Consider the following 16,294-nt stretch of genomic DNA (forward strand, 5'->3'; position numbering starts at 1 on the left):
TGGGGTGAGATACTTCTCAGTAAGACGGAATAAATTATTGTCAGTGTGTAGCTAACATAAGTTTTAGTGAAATCAAAAACCTCATTTAATTTACTTTAACTGGAAAATACAACATTTGTGTAATATAACTCACACTTATACAGTTGGAAATATACATTTTCTTCACAATTTTAGTCTATTCAGCAAATAATAACATTAACATAAATTTACATATATGCATAGAAGAAACCGCCTTTTGGATATACAACATCACCATGTATAAACCACCATGATCGAGTTGTGCGGTTCGAAGACTGGACCTAGCCATCGTTGGCCAACCAGGCTGAGTCAAACCTCATGTCTGCAAGTTCGATTTGCCTACCCAGCCTGGTCTAGACCCCAGGGGCACACAACCCTTCCGTGTCCAAATCGACTTTTCAATACCAACACTTCTATCCAGAACAGTGTGGTTGCACTATCTCAAATATTAGTTACGATACCGTGCTTTCATCACAACTGCTCCTTAGGATTCTTAAACTATATAATACAAGTTAAGTAATAAAATTATAATAAAATTCTCATTTTCGTAATTCAGTATAACTTTTATATCAAATCCGGCACTCAACCGTCATATCAAATAGACTCTCAGCCATCATATCTCATTTCACAAATTCCACAGTAATTCTCAATATCAAATATATCATGTCTGTATAAATCATATTCCTCGGTATCAAAAATATCATATTTGTATCTCGGCATAAAACTGGCATTTCACATATTTCACAAATTCACAGTATTTCCTGCATTTCCATAAAGACAATACCATTTCACCATATAATACCATAAAAATATTTTGATTCAATTATACAATAAAACATATTATCCTCATGCCACACGATTTAAATTATAATTTCGTAATACCGTAAACTACCCGGAAAAAATACATTTTAACGAAAATCAGGTCTAATCGCCTCCACAATTTTATTTAACCACAGTTATATTTTTCAGAAACAATGATGATCAGCCTACACATTTTAGGATTTCTCAAATTAATATAATAATCAAATTAATAATTTTAACTGGTCAAAACATTCAAAAAATCTATTATAATAATCCAGAAATCAAATATTTTAATTCAATCGGTTCAACTTTAAAATAACAATTTTTATAAAATCCTTAAACTCACAAACATCAATTTAATTATCTCGTAATAATAATAATAATAATCCAAAATCTAATTTTCATATGCCAGAATATTCAGGAAAACATGTATATAATTCATGTAATCTCATATTACAATTTAATCGGTTAAATTATAAAAATTTCTAACATAATTTATTCCCCTTATGTCACCCCAGGAGTGGTGCCTACGATGTTCCTACGACAAATTCACTCCGGTTAAAATATTGGTGGCCAAGATAGGAACCCAAGGGTATTTTTCGTTTTTCGATCAGCGCACGTTTGACCAAGAAAATCGAGAAGACAGAGAGAGGGCATGAGAAGAGAGAGTGAGAGAATTGGTGAGAGCTCAAGGGGTCTCTGTATCCCCTTTTGTTATAATATTATATTATATTAATATATTATTATATATTATTTAATTAATAATAATTAATTATTTTTTATTTTTATTTTTTTTGGAATCACTACAAAATTCAAGAAAATTAATTTCAAAATTAAGGTCTGAATTAATCACACATGTAGTGTCCAAGTGCCAAGTGGGAACTAAATAAAAATAAATAAATATATAATTATATTTATGTTTTTTCACTCTATTTTCCCCTCTAAGTTTCAATTTTAATTAGTGGGATAGAAAATACTTTATAAGTGTCCCAATTTTTTCAAACTTATAATGTGGGACAGAGGTTTATGGAGGCTTCTTCTGTCTTTTATATTTCGATCTAAATAAATTTCAATAAGTTAGACTTGCATATTGTACATTATTCTCATTCCCTCCAATGTTTAGTTACTATCTTTAGAGTCCATTCTGAATCATAAATCCATTGTTAGAGCATAACAAGATAATATGCTAAAAACATCTTATCCTACTCAGTTCTACCTTCCTCATGATTCATGTCTATATTCTAGTAAAAATTATTACAGAAAAATGATTAGTTTTTTCAATTTATTTTTCGTCAGTTGGTTTGGTTGTTTTTTCTTTTTCTGTTATGGTTTTCTTCTTATGTTTTCCTCCTTTCTTCTTCTTCCTTTGGTTACATATATATCAGAGGTCTCAGCTGTACGTAAACACATTGAATAAGAGAGAAAGAATTTTTTTTCTTGCTTAAGTTCTCAACTGCTGCTATACTCTGTTTCATGGTATCAGAGCAGAAAGTTGAGAAGGTCCACTGCAATGTCTACTTCATCCGTTTCAATGAGCAATACGAATGAAGAAAGTAATACATACCACTTACAGAGTGGTGATTCACCAGGGACAATGCTGGTTTCGAATGTCCTCACTGGGGAAAATTATCACACATGGAGTAGATCTATGATGATAGCTTTGAAGGCGAATAACAAGATTGGGTTTGTAAATGGAACAATTGCTAGACCATCCTCAACAGATGCTTCGAATGCTACGTGGGAAAGATGTAATAATATGGTACCTTCTTGGATCATTAATTCAGTATCAAAAGAAATTGGGGCTAGCATTATTTGTTTTCACACTGCCAATGATATGTGGCAAGATCTCAAGAACATATTTACACAAGGAAATGGACCAAGGATTTTTCAACTTCAAAAGGATTTATCCATTCTAGTTCAAGAAAACATGTCGGTAAGAGATTACTATACAAAATTTAAATCTTTATGGGATGAATTAGCTGACTATAATCTGATTCCCACTTGTTCTTGTGGTGTTCTAAGAACATGCACTTGTGATGCTATTCGGGAATTCTTGAAATATCAAGATAAGCAACATGTCATTCAGTTATTGATGGGGTTAAATGAAAGTTTTTCACATATTAGAGGGCAGATTCTGATGATGGATTCTCTACCAGAAATAAACAAAGTTTTTTCTTTAATAATTCAAGAAGAGAAACAACGAGAGATTTGCAAATCTGGTGTAATTGATACAGTTGCCTTTATGAGCAAAATACCAGAATCAAGTTTTTCAGGCCACAAAACTACTTCTGGAAATCAGCAACAGAGGAGAGCAAAATTATTTTGCACTTATTGTGGATTGAATAATCATACTATTGATAAATGCTACAAAATACATGGGTATCCTCAACAAAATTCTATAGTTGAAAGAAAACATCAACATTTATTAAATGTAGCAAGAGCTATAAAATTTCAATCAAACATTCCTTTAATTTTTTGGGGAGAATGTATACTTACTGCAACATATATTATCAATAGAATTCCATCATTGATTTTGCAAAACAAGTCCCCACATGAAGTTTTGTATAGTTCAGCTCTAGCATATAAACATTTAAAAGTCTTTGGTTGTTTATGCTATGCATCAACCATTGTCCAAAACAAATCAAAATTTTCATCAAGAGCAAGAAAATGTGTGTTTATAGGTTATCCATTTGGTATAAAGGGTTACAAGCTTTATGATTTGGAATAGAAAACATTCTTTGTTTCTAGAGATGTCATATTTCATGAATCCATATTTCCTTTTTCATCTAATTTCAATAAGATGTCTACACATAAACATTCATTTCAGTCCATCACACCTTCAGAAAGTTCTATTACAGTTTTTCCCAATCCAGTTTCAGATTCTAATGAGAATATAATTTTCTCTAAACCATTGTTGTAATGACCTCAAAATCTCAACATGAATGTAATATAATGGATAGAAAAGTCGACCCGATCCCGTGGGTAACGAGGACACCTATCAATCATAACGGAGACTAAGCAGCAGCAAGTATAAAATCCCAATCATTCAACCATAAAACATAATACCAGAGTTTACTACATCATTAAAATACTATATTTATGTACAACCTTCAAAACATCAAAATAACTCTAGGATCATACAACAAAAATCTCCTGATCCTAGGTCAAAATCTTACCCTCCTAGTGGGATAACTCAATAAGATCAATGGTAGCCACGACCCGCAGGTCTCTCAGGGTCTCCTGAAAAATTAATTTAGTTTGGGGGTGAGACACTTCTCAATAAGGGAAAATAAACTAAATATAGTTGTGTGGCAACATGAACATTTAAGGCAATTATACATATACAGTACATTTCATATTTTTGTAAACGTTCATCATATCGTACTGAAGAATCACATGCTTTCATATTTGCTAATAAGTCATATCATACATAAAACATCTGTTATAACTGATAATACTGAAAACATACACAGGATGAATAGCTAGCTAAAATCATGTATTACCCCCCATGACGGGTTGTGCAGCCCAAAGGTGGGACCTGACAATGGCTGGCCTACCATTGCCGAGTCAAAAATGTTTGTAGGTACGATGGGCCTACCACACCCTGGTCCGGATTGCCAGGTGGACATCCATACTTTACTGAAAGTCATATCGACTATCTATCTCCCACCCCCTCGTGGGGTGGTTAGCACTAATCTGATCATAAACGTCTGATCTATAAGCTACGGTACCGCGCTCCTAAACTGAACTAAACTAACATCTGGGTTCTGATAACAAATAATACATAATAATATAGTATTTTCGTAATTTCATAAATACGGCCTCGTGTCGAACATTTCATGTAAAAACCCCAAAAATGGTTATAGAATATTGGTAGAGTGATTTCCAAAAATAATAATAATAATAATAATAATAATAATAATAATAATAAATAAATAAATAAATAAATAAATAATTAATTAATTAATTAATCAAATAAAAAATAAAAAAATTATTAATTAAAATTTATTTTTATTTTATTAATAAAATATATTATTCTTAATTTATTATTATTATTATATACCTTCCTGAAGGATATGAATCCTTCAAGAAGGATTGATTTTAATTGAAAGGAGCCCCCCCCCCCCCTTTCATATCTTCTTCTTCTTCTTTCTTTTTTTTTTTTTTTTTTTTAATTTATTCTCCTGCAGCTTCAGAACTCTCTCTCTCTCTCTTCTCTTATTCTCTCTCCCTCTGTCCTCGATTTCGTGACGAATTTTCGCCTGATCGAAAATCCGAAGATACCATTGGACTCCATTCGCCATTGCCGTAATTTCTAGCGGAGCGGATCGGTGGTAGGATTTGAAATTCTAGCGAGACTCTCAGTAAGTCAGGTAAGGGGAATAAATTATAATAGTCTTTTTATGAAAATTATGGGTTGAGAAATATGTGAAAATGACGTATGTTATTTTACTTGAAATTTATTATGATTTAAATATCAGATGAAATTGTATGGCATATGATTTTTATTGAGAAATATTTAAACTGAGTTTGATGATTTACCCTGTGAAATATGTGATATTGAAATGTATTTTTATATGAGAACTGAAATGTGGGAAAATGATGAAAGTGAAATGTGTAAGAAATGTATTCTCTAAGAAAATGAAAAAAGGTGAAATATGGAAACATTTTTTGAGAAATATTGAGTAATTATGAAATAAGATATGTATATGATATTATCAGATGAGATGAATTATGAACTGAGAAAATATCATTTAAATGATGAAATGTGTTGAGAATACTCATACTGAAATGTGAAATGAAAATATTGTAATGTTAATTCTGTAATATGAAAATGAGAAATGTGAAAATACTTGAAATATGAATGATAAAATGTCAATACCACATAATGATTGTAGGTATGTGATGGTAAACCCTGTTAGATGGTTTGATATTAAGCACGGTATTGTTGCGAGTGATGTTAGTGCAGGCACACGGACTCTTGGAGCGTGTGGCGTGACATTCGACTGTGCCATTGTGTATGGTTATTGGGCCCCCTAAGTCCGGATCAGGGTTATTGGCTGGCCAGTCGTACTACAAATGCGATATGTGATATGATATTTGATCTAACCGAGTCGGCCAACCGCGGTTAGATCCAGCCTTCGAGCCACACAACCTTGGCCATGGGGGGAAGCATGGCGTGTATAGAAAGATCCTCAGGGTGGCCATGAGTTACAGACACGATGTTGGTATTTGATACTGAGGATACTCATGAGCCAGAAAGTAAAGTGGAAATGAAAAATGAAAGAATGATAAAATTGGCTAAAATGAGAAATGAAAGAAATAATGGAAATTGAGAAATAAAGAATGATAAATTTGAGAAATGGAACCGCGTGAGTTAATAATATAAATAATTGAGGCGAAGTGAAACTCTCCGCCTGAGGGCTTACTAAGTAAGGTGAGTGCCCAAATAGGTATCAGATGTGACCATACCCAGTTGCATAACGTGTTAGGGCAGAGGGAAGCTACCTGTATGGGCGGGTAATCTTCCCTATTCTTAGGAACTTCACGAGTAAATATGTGTTGGAAATTATTGAATTTGATAAATGATTTTAAAGCTTATAAAAGCTTGTGTTGTATATTTATATGATTATGAGAATGTGAATATCAGTGTATTTTCTCAAATGCAATGATGATTTGAAAAGTAAAGTGTATTATAATTGAATTCATATGGCCACACACTGTAAATAATTTATTCCTTCTTACTGAGCCGTGTCTCACCCAAATTATCTAAATTTTTCAAGAGACAGAGATAGGCCAGGTGGTAGAGCTCCGTGATCATAGGGAGCTAGGACCTTGATATATAGGGTGAGTTTGGACTAGGGAGGTGTGATTCCCTAGGGTTGTATTGTTTTTGGATATGAGATAGTATTGTGTATATTGATACTCTGGGTATTGTATTCTGACTAATATGTGTATATTGTCTTCCGATGTTAGGTTGTATAATAAAATAACCTTTTTACTTGATACCAAATACGGGTCGGGTCGTATGAATGATAGTAGGATTGTTGACGTGGCCAATTTGTGGGTGTTGTGGATGACGTGTAATTATTTATTTACTATTGAAAAAAAAATTTGTATGGAAAATCGGGGCGTCACATTTCATAAATACGGCCTCGCGCCGTAATCATTTCATATATGTATATCATTCTAAAAATAATCAATTTATCATGTATTTTCAATATCATAAGGTACTGTATTCTTTCATAGTTTCTCAAAACATATTTCATTCGTATCATTGTCATATCATGATATTCTTCCATGTAAAATAATATTCATGCCACACATTTGCTATATAAAACCAATCATTGCATTCTAAGAATCATAATTTCTGGCATTTCATACATATATATACCTTTCAACATAGTAGCAATATTTTTCTCAAACGTACATTCCTTCGTAATCTACAGATATAATACATGCTTTTTAGAAAATAACTTTTCTCATAAATAATAATAATTTGCATGAAAATAATTGCTTTAGTTTATTCCCTTACTTGGCTACTGAGAAAAGCCTCCCCCTATAAACTCTGGTCTCACACCCGTAGGATTTCCTAATCAATACCTTGAAAATGAAAACTTCAAGTATTAAACTTCAGTATTTTCGCGTGTATATCATTTTCTATAACTACCGTAAGACCAAATTTGGCTTAAAAGTCTTACCTCAACTCAAGGATGATTTCCAACTTGCTTCCACCAACGATCCGCTCCGGAAAATTTGGAGAGAACTTCCCCAAGAGCGTCGTGGTGGCTTCAGATTGTCGGAACCGGCATAAATCCGGCCCAAAATCGAAGAGAGAGAGAGAGAGAACCGAAGGGAGGAAAGAGAGGATGAGAGGTTTCTTAGTTTGGAAGTTTAAAACTGAATTTTTAGTATTTATAGGACTAGGTTCGTCGACGAGCCACCTCATCTAGTCGACGAGTCCTTCAATAATTTCATTGACGAAATCCACTCCTCGTCAACAAAATTCAGTCGGCTCAAAAACTTCTCTCGGTATTTCCTCGTTGACGAATCCCCTGTGTTCGTCGATGAGCCTTCTGATAATTCTCCTTTCTCTTTATTATTTTAAATATCATTTTTATCCGGGTTGTCACAATTGTCATCAGCACTTCCTACTCCAGTTTCTATTGTTCCATCTAACAATAATTTACCTTTCCATGATGTAAATCAATTTCCACCCTTGAGAAAATCAACTCGACAACACAAACAGCCTGGTTACCTACAAGCTTATCATTGCAACTTAGCTACTTCTAATTCTCAATCATCTACCAGGGATCCTATTACTATCTCAGGTAATAAACATAGCATTTTTGAAGTACTTTCTTACTCCAGATTATCTGAATCACACAAAGCATTCTCCATTGCCATTTCTTCTGATTTTGAACCTGTCTTTTATCATCAAGCTGTTCAGCATGCTCTTTGGAGAGCTGCTATGTCTGCAGAATTGTCTACACTTGAAATGAGTAAAACCTGGGTTCTCACAACATTACCACCTAATAAAATTCCCATAGGTTATAAGTGGGTATATAAAATCAAATACAATTCTGATGGTTCAATAAAAAGACATAAGGCAAGACTTGTTGCTAAAGGTTATACTCAAATGGAAGGCTTGGATTTTTTTGAGACTTTTTCACCTGTTGCAAAGATGGTTACTGTGAGGTGTATTTTATCACGTGCTGCAATACATGATTGGCATCTCCATCATTTAGATATTAATAATGCATTTCTATATGGGGAATTAGATGAGGAAGTTTATATGAAGCCTCCTCTAGGCTATCTTAGTAAGGGGGACAAAAGAGTATGTAAATTGCAAAGATCTTTATATGGTTTGAAGCAAGCTTCAAGACAATGGAATTCAAAATTCACATCCGTGTTGTTTTCAGTGGGTTTTTATCAGTCCAAAGCTGATTAGTCTTTGTTTACTAAGAAGGAAGGAGGTTCTTTTGTTGCCTTGTTATTGTATGTTGATGATATCCTCTTAGCTAGTAGTGATTTTGTAAGAACCCGAATTTGTATTGTACAGGTTAAGTATGTAAAAGAGGGGTAAAATGGGAATTCTGCAGACTTTGTCGACGAGGCCATAATTCGTCGACGAAGGTAGTGGATTTCTCGTTGACAAAATTCAGAGCCTCGTCAACGAGAAAAAGCCGAGAGGCGGTAAAAAATTGGAAATATCAGGGTTCGTCGACGAGGCCACCTGTTCGTCGATGAATTTTTTGAAGACTTCGTCGACGAGAAGACCAATTCGTCGACGAAATCCCTTGGGTCAAAGGTCTATAAAAGAGATATTTGGGTTTCTTCTTGGATAAGTTATGAATATTCTCTCTCTCTCTCTCTCTCTCTCTCTCTCTCTCTCTCTCTCTCTCTCTCTATAGATTTCGAAGCTCTCTCTCTCTCTCTCTTCAATTCCTTCACCGTTTGTCGCCGGATTCACAAATCCAAAGTGACAGTCCATTTTTAAAATCATAATCGGTAAGCCTGTAGGCTACAATCGTATGCATGTTATGACTACTTATTTGGGGAAATCTATCGGGTAAAAATATGGAATTTTTGGGAAAATTGGGGATTTTGGATATCATCTCTATTTGTTTGGAAAATTGTTGTTTGTGTTTAAATTGTATTATTGAGGTGACCGTAATCCATATTTGCATAAACTGTATACTTGGAATTGTAAACGATATGATTTGCCGTAAACCAAATAAGTGTGGTACGTATGAATGTATGTATGTTGTTCTAGATATTTGTGAAATAGCTATGTGGAGGTTTATTACTGTACGCTGAAATGTATAAGGACGTGAGTTCCCAAAATGATTCCAAGTTTTGTGAAATTGGCTAGTGGGGGCTAATTATCGTAAGCCGAGAGTGGCTGGCTTTATATCCAGGGTGTGAAATATCACCAGTATGGTTCGGCTGGTCACCGAAGGTGTGATCTACACCGTTTGTAAAAATGGATTCACAGTGGGCCTGGGTCGTCGCAACGTAGTTGTCACATGGCAATGTAATCGGGGTGAGACTAGGTGACCTTGTGTAGTTGCGTATGTAGCAATAGATTCACTATTGGGCCTGAGTCGTAGATCTTTGTAGTTGCATGTGTAGAAACGTAACCGCTGTGAGACTGGGTGATCTTGTGTAGTTGCGTATGATGCAATGGATTCACCATTGGGCCTTGATCGTCGCAGTGTAGTTGCGTATATAGCAATGTAATCACTATGAGATAAGGTGACCTGGTGTAGTTGCGAACTAGTGTGACGACACTGACCATATGTATGTATGTATGTATGTATGTTGGGTATCGTGTGAACTGGAATGATTTTTGTGAAAATACTGGAACTGTATGGAAAAGTATGAAACTGTATGAATTGTTTCAAACTGTATCGTATGTATAGTGTTATGACGTATGTAAAATAACAATGGTATGCCACACACTGATATAAACTGTTTTCTTCCTTACTGAGAGGTGTCTCACCCCGAACGTATGTACAATATTTTTCAGAACCTTCAGGTAGTGGTAAGTAACATCCTAGCGTCGGGAAGCAAGGGGTGTCGTAGCTACTGCTAGTACCTTTTAGGTACGAGTTTTGGTATCCAGGTTGTCGGGATGTTTTTTGTAGACACCTGGGGTACGTTTGTATTATGGGAATGTGTATCCTAGCATGTGTAGAATAGACTCTGGTATGATATTGTTATTGTATAAAAGACCATATTTCGCTGCGTATTCTGGATAGTATGGATGGTTGTATGTATGTATATAGGGCATCCATATACCCCACGGGGTCGGATCCTCTTTGTATGATGTATTATGTATGTTTTTAATTGATACAGAGACAGGTTAGGTTCTTAAATTCACCCCCCGGTCTTATTTCCGGGTACGGGGCATGACAGATTTAGCTGTTCTTGAGAACGTTAAAAAATCAATACCTGCTGAGTTTAAGTTAAAGGATTTGGGGTCTATGAAATTTTTTCTTGGAATGGAGATAGCTCAATCGAAAAAAGGTATATCTTTATCTCAAAGAAAATATTGTTTGGAACTAATTTCAGAAGCTGGATTATTTGCTGCTAAACCAGTCTCATTTCCCATGGATTCTCATACAAAATTATCTAAAGATGCTGGTGAACTGGTAGATGATGTTTTAGCTTACAGAATACTTATTGGAAGATTATTGTATTTGACTCATACCAGACCTGACATTACATTTGTTGTACATCATCTTAGTCATTTTTTAGATATCCCTAGAATGCCTCATTTACAAGCTGTTATGAGAATTTTATGATATCTTAAATCTGCTCCAAGACAAGGCTTATTTTTTCCATCTTCATCTAAGGTTCATCTCAAAGCTTTTTCAGATTCAGATTGGGTCAGCTACCTGGATACTCGTAGATCCATAAGTGGCTTTTTCATTTTCATTGTGGATTCTCTTGTATCATGAAAATCTAAGAAGCAACACACCATATCACAGTCCTCAGCAGAAGCTGAATATAGATCCATGGCTGTCACTGTTTGCGAAATTATCTGGCTTAAATCGTTACTTGCTGATCTGCATCAACATCATCCCCAATCAGCTCTTTTATTTTGTGATAACAAAGATGCTCTTCACATAGCAGCCAATCCAGTTTATCATGAACGTACTAAACACATTGAAATCGATTGTCATTTGGTTCGTGATAAATTACAAAAGGGTCTTATTACCACTCTGCATGTATCTTCAGCTCATCAGCTTGCAGATTTAATGACTAAACCTTTAGGTTCTAAATTTTTTGTAGTTCTTTTATCCAAGATGAATGTGCATAATATCTACACATCATCTTGAGGGGACTATTACAGAAAAATAATTAGTTTTTTCAGTTTATTTTTCGTTAGTTTGTTTGGTTGTTTTTTCTTTTTCTGTTAGTTTCTGTTATGGTTTTCTTCTTTTGTTTTCCTCCTTTCTTCTTCTTCCTCTAGTTACATATATATCAGAGGTCTCAGCTGTACGTATTACACATTGAATAAGAGAGAAAGAATTTTTTTCTTGCTTAAGTTCTCAAATGCTGCTATACTCTGTTTCATATATTTTGGTAAAAATTATTCGCCAAAGTCTACAAAATCTATAACCTTTACTCTGATACCACAATTGCCAGCTCTAAATCATGAGTAGGGTAATTATGTAGTACTTCTTGAGTTGTCGAGAAACATATGCAATAACATTTCCATGTTAGATTAGCATGCACATGAGCCCTTTTTAAGATGCATCATCGTAAATTATAAAACCACATGCTCCCGAAGGATCAAATTGCCAGCACCGAAGCGGTGATGAGTCGTTGCTTTAATCCTTGAAAATTTCGCTCACATTCTTCAGTCTATTTGAACTTAACATTCTTCCTCGTCAATATCGTTAGTTGGACTGATATCTTAGAAAATCTGTCTAAAAATCAACGATAGTATCTAACAAGACCTAAGAAACTCTTGATCTCGTGAATATTGTTCAGACTTGACTAATTTGCTACGACATCTATCTTACTTGGATCTACTGAAATTCCACCTTTGGACACCACGTGTCCCAAAAATGCAACTTTTTCTAGCCAATAGTCACACTTCTTAAGTTTGACATAAAATTTCTTTTCTCTTAGAATTTGGAGTATTAACCTTAAATAGAACTTATGTTTTTTTGGGCTCCTTGAATAAATCAAAATATCATCAATAAAAACCACACTGAATTGATCCAAATAGTCATTGAAGGTCCTGTTCATAAGATCCATGAATGCAGCGAGGGCATTGGTCAACTCGAATGACATAACTAAAAATTTGTAATGACCATATCTAGCTCTAAATGCAGTCTTTAGAACTACAGTATTAAATGTTAACTGTTATAGGATAATGGTGCAGTAAAACTCATCATAGTTATACACTGATATAATCTTTCTTACTTACTGAGTATCGTCTCACTCATTTATTCTCCTACCTTACAGACAGTTTTGAGGAGCATAATGAGAATCAGGCATAGCAAACACGTGGGGGGTATTAGAGAGAGCTGTATAGAATAAACACTAGTATAGTGCCAATTGGCCAGAAACACTTTTATGTTTTGAAATTTTTAAGAATGTTAATTTTAATGTTAGAGATACTCCTGTAATGCATTTATTTAATACTTTGCTATAAAAGTTTATGAGATTTTATTTATTTCCTCTATTTCTATTTCTTACGTCACTTGTACAATCATTATAGGAAGTCGCACCTTAAACTCTACAAGTTTGGGGCATGACAGTTAAGTTTGAGTATTAGATAGATTAAATTGACTTGAGACTGATTTACATATTGTTGCACTTAATAAGACGATAGGATATTAGAATCAAACCAAAATAAGCTCTACGAAGATTAACCACTTATACAGATAAAAAATACTTAAAATTATCCTAAGCTATTAAAAATATTAATTTTATGCATGCAAGTCTTTGCAAGAGTATATCTTGAGGATTAGGCTCGTAAGTAGTCCAAAGACAATAATTTAATAAATTAAATATATACGTAAATCTATACATATGTTAATTAATATATACACACACATAAGTTGGAAAAATAGAATGTCTTGGTCGGAATAGAAGCACAAACAGGTCTAAAAATAAATATTATAATATATATAATATATATTATATATGCATAATACATGCATGCATCTATGTATAATAAAATTGTATATAATAATATTATTTTAAAAAAATACAGGAGATAGTGCAGGGGGGTAATTTTTATCCTCTAATTAATTGGTGGAAACTAGGGGCATTTGTGTAATTGAATCCCCAATCAAACAGAAAGGTTGACGTGTCAAATGTGTTAGATGCTGACGTGGCGATGTTTCGGTCCCACTATATCGACAAACGGTCTGATCTAATTTGGTTAGAAGTAAATTGATTTGTACAAAGGTAACGTGTGGCTAGAGGTAGCAGCCGCGTTTCGTACGCGGAAAACTCACCTACCAATCCTCTGTCTCCCGTTTGGTTGGAGTTTTAGGTGGTGTTTCGGGTTTTACATATTTTATTTATGATGTTTTTGCTTTTTTTCCTCTAATGAGATCTTAAAAAAAAACAAAAACAAAGAAAAAAACTGTGATGTATTTTGTGTTAATATTTTTTTTAACAAAATTTAAAAACTTTATTGATATGCCTCATTTTTGGTGGAGTAATATCGTGTTTCAAGACAAGCAATTGAGAGATTATAGATAATGAAATTAAAATCCTCAAAAAAATAATTCCAACAACCAACCAAACATAGACAATAAATCCAAACAATGCTAATTAAGAAATAAGTCTAAACCGGCTTACATAAAATTATAAAAAACTTTAAACAACTCTAAATCCACCAAACAAAACTCGAGAGTTGAACTAACGACGAAAAGAAGTGAGACCCAACCTATCCATCCGAAGTATACCTTTTAGAGAACGTGATAAAAAAAGTTGTTTTTCGTATATGACATTGTATCTCATTTTACTTTTTCAAGGAGAAAATCAGCCACACTATTGCATTCCCTATATTGATGGATCACCATTGTAAGGATCTGCCTATTTTTACTATATACATATATTCATACTTTTTTTTTTTTTTTTCTCTACATAACAACATTCATAATAACTTTGATATCCTACTAAACTGATATAGTCATGATCAACCTGAACTCATGGGTACCAGAAATATACTTGTCGTATATCTCTGATACTTAAGTAACGAAAAATATAAATTACATGCATGTCATACAATATCGGACACAATACTAGAACTCTACTAAATATGTTATATATATACAAACATCCACAAAAGGACCAAAAAGCACCCTAGGTCATAACCCAAAAATCAATCTAACCCTAACTCAACTACTTACCCTTCTGACAGGGTAGTTCAGTCAACCTCTACTGTTGTAGAGCTCAATTCGTTCTTCTATCTGGATTTCCTGAAATATTTGTAATGTTAGGGTAAGACACCTCTCAGTAAGGGAGATAAACTAATATCAGTGTGTGACAACATGAGTATTATCGTGCTTAAACATAAATTGTACATAATATGTATATATATATATATATATATATATATATGAGATAAATTTGGCTATATAAATTATGAGTAAAACATGATTCATCATATCATAATAAATAACGTACTAAATTTTGTAATCATGTAAACATCTTCTATAACTGTACAATGCTGAAATAATACTCAGGATGGATAGTTAGCTGATGTCATGTCTTACCCCCTATATGACAGGGTTGTACGACCCGTAGGAGGGACCTAGCAATGGTTGGCCGACCACGCGAAGTCAAACATATGTCTGTAAGTACGATGAGCTTGTCCCACCTGGTTCGGACTGCCAGGGGGACACCTGCACTACACTGAAGCCACACTGCTTGCCATCTCCCACACTTTATCTGATATGTATGGTAGCACTAACATAAACTTATACTTGAACTTATACTTATAGCTACGGTACCGTGCTCTGAAATCTAGACTAAGTCATCCGGGTTCTGATAACATATAGTACATTTCATATTACTGATACATAGTTGTTTCATATTTCAAAGTAATATCTGACATTATATTATTTTCCTGATTTCTGACATAAAATGCATAATTACGACATCTGCATCAACTTATAAATCATGACATCTGTGTCAGCCATATTTTAAGATATAAATCACGGCATTGGCGTCGACCATATCTTAACATATAAATCACGGCATCTGCGCCGGTCATATCATAGCATAAAAATCACAGCATTTGCGTCGGCCATATCTTAACATATAAATCACGACATCTGCGCCTACCATATCATAACATATTGAACATAAAATTTCTGCAGTGCTTTACATAATATATTCTCAACCATAGTTTTTGTATTGTTTTTATGGTTTTTCTGAAAATTGTCATAATATACTTATTTTGTAAAAATCATATTATTCAGATATAACATAATTTTCTACTCCTGCCACATAGATGTGAGTAATACTCTAACATAAAATCTAATCTGAAATCATATTTTTTGATAAAATGTATTAAATCTATTATCCTGTTCAACAACAGTATTTTCAAATATTATACCATATCATATATAATTTTTGAAAATAATGTTGTATATTAATAAATAATTTCATGAAAAATGCTGACTTAATTTATCCCCTTACCTGGCTCACTGATAAGCCCACAAATCTAACCAACCCTACTCCTGTGTGTTCCCATCTCAACACCCTTAGATTTACATTCTCCTAATAAATCAACAAACACCTTCCAACACATTCCCCTTAGTTCAGAAATATCCAATAATTTATGAAATTTAAAATAACCAACTTACCAAGATTTTTGGATGATGCCTAAATGCTTTAAATCAAAATTTTGATCTAGCAGGTATTGTAGAGAATCTTCCCAGGAGTAACGTGGCTGCTTCCGATCGTTAAACCGGCGAGAATTGAAGTTGCA

Source organism: Malania oleifera, chromosome 10 (genome assembly GCF_029873635.1).
Source record: "Malania oleifera isolate guangnan ecotype guangnan chromosome 10, ASM2987363v1, whole genome shotgun sequence".
Lineage (NCBI taxonomy): Eukaryota > Viridiplantae > Streptophyta > Magnoliopsida > Santalales > Ximeniaceae > Malania > Malania oleifera.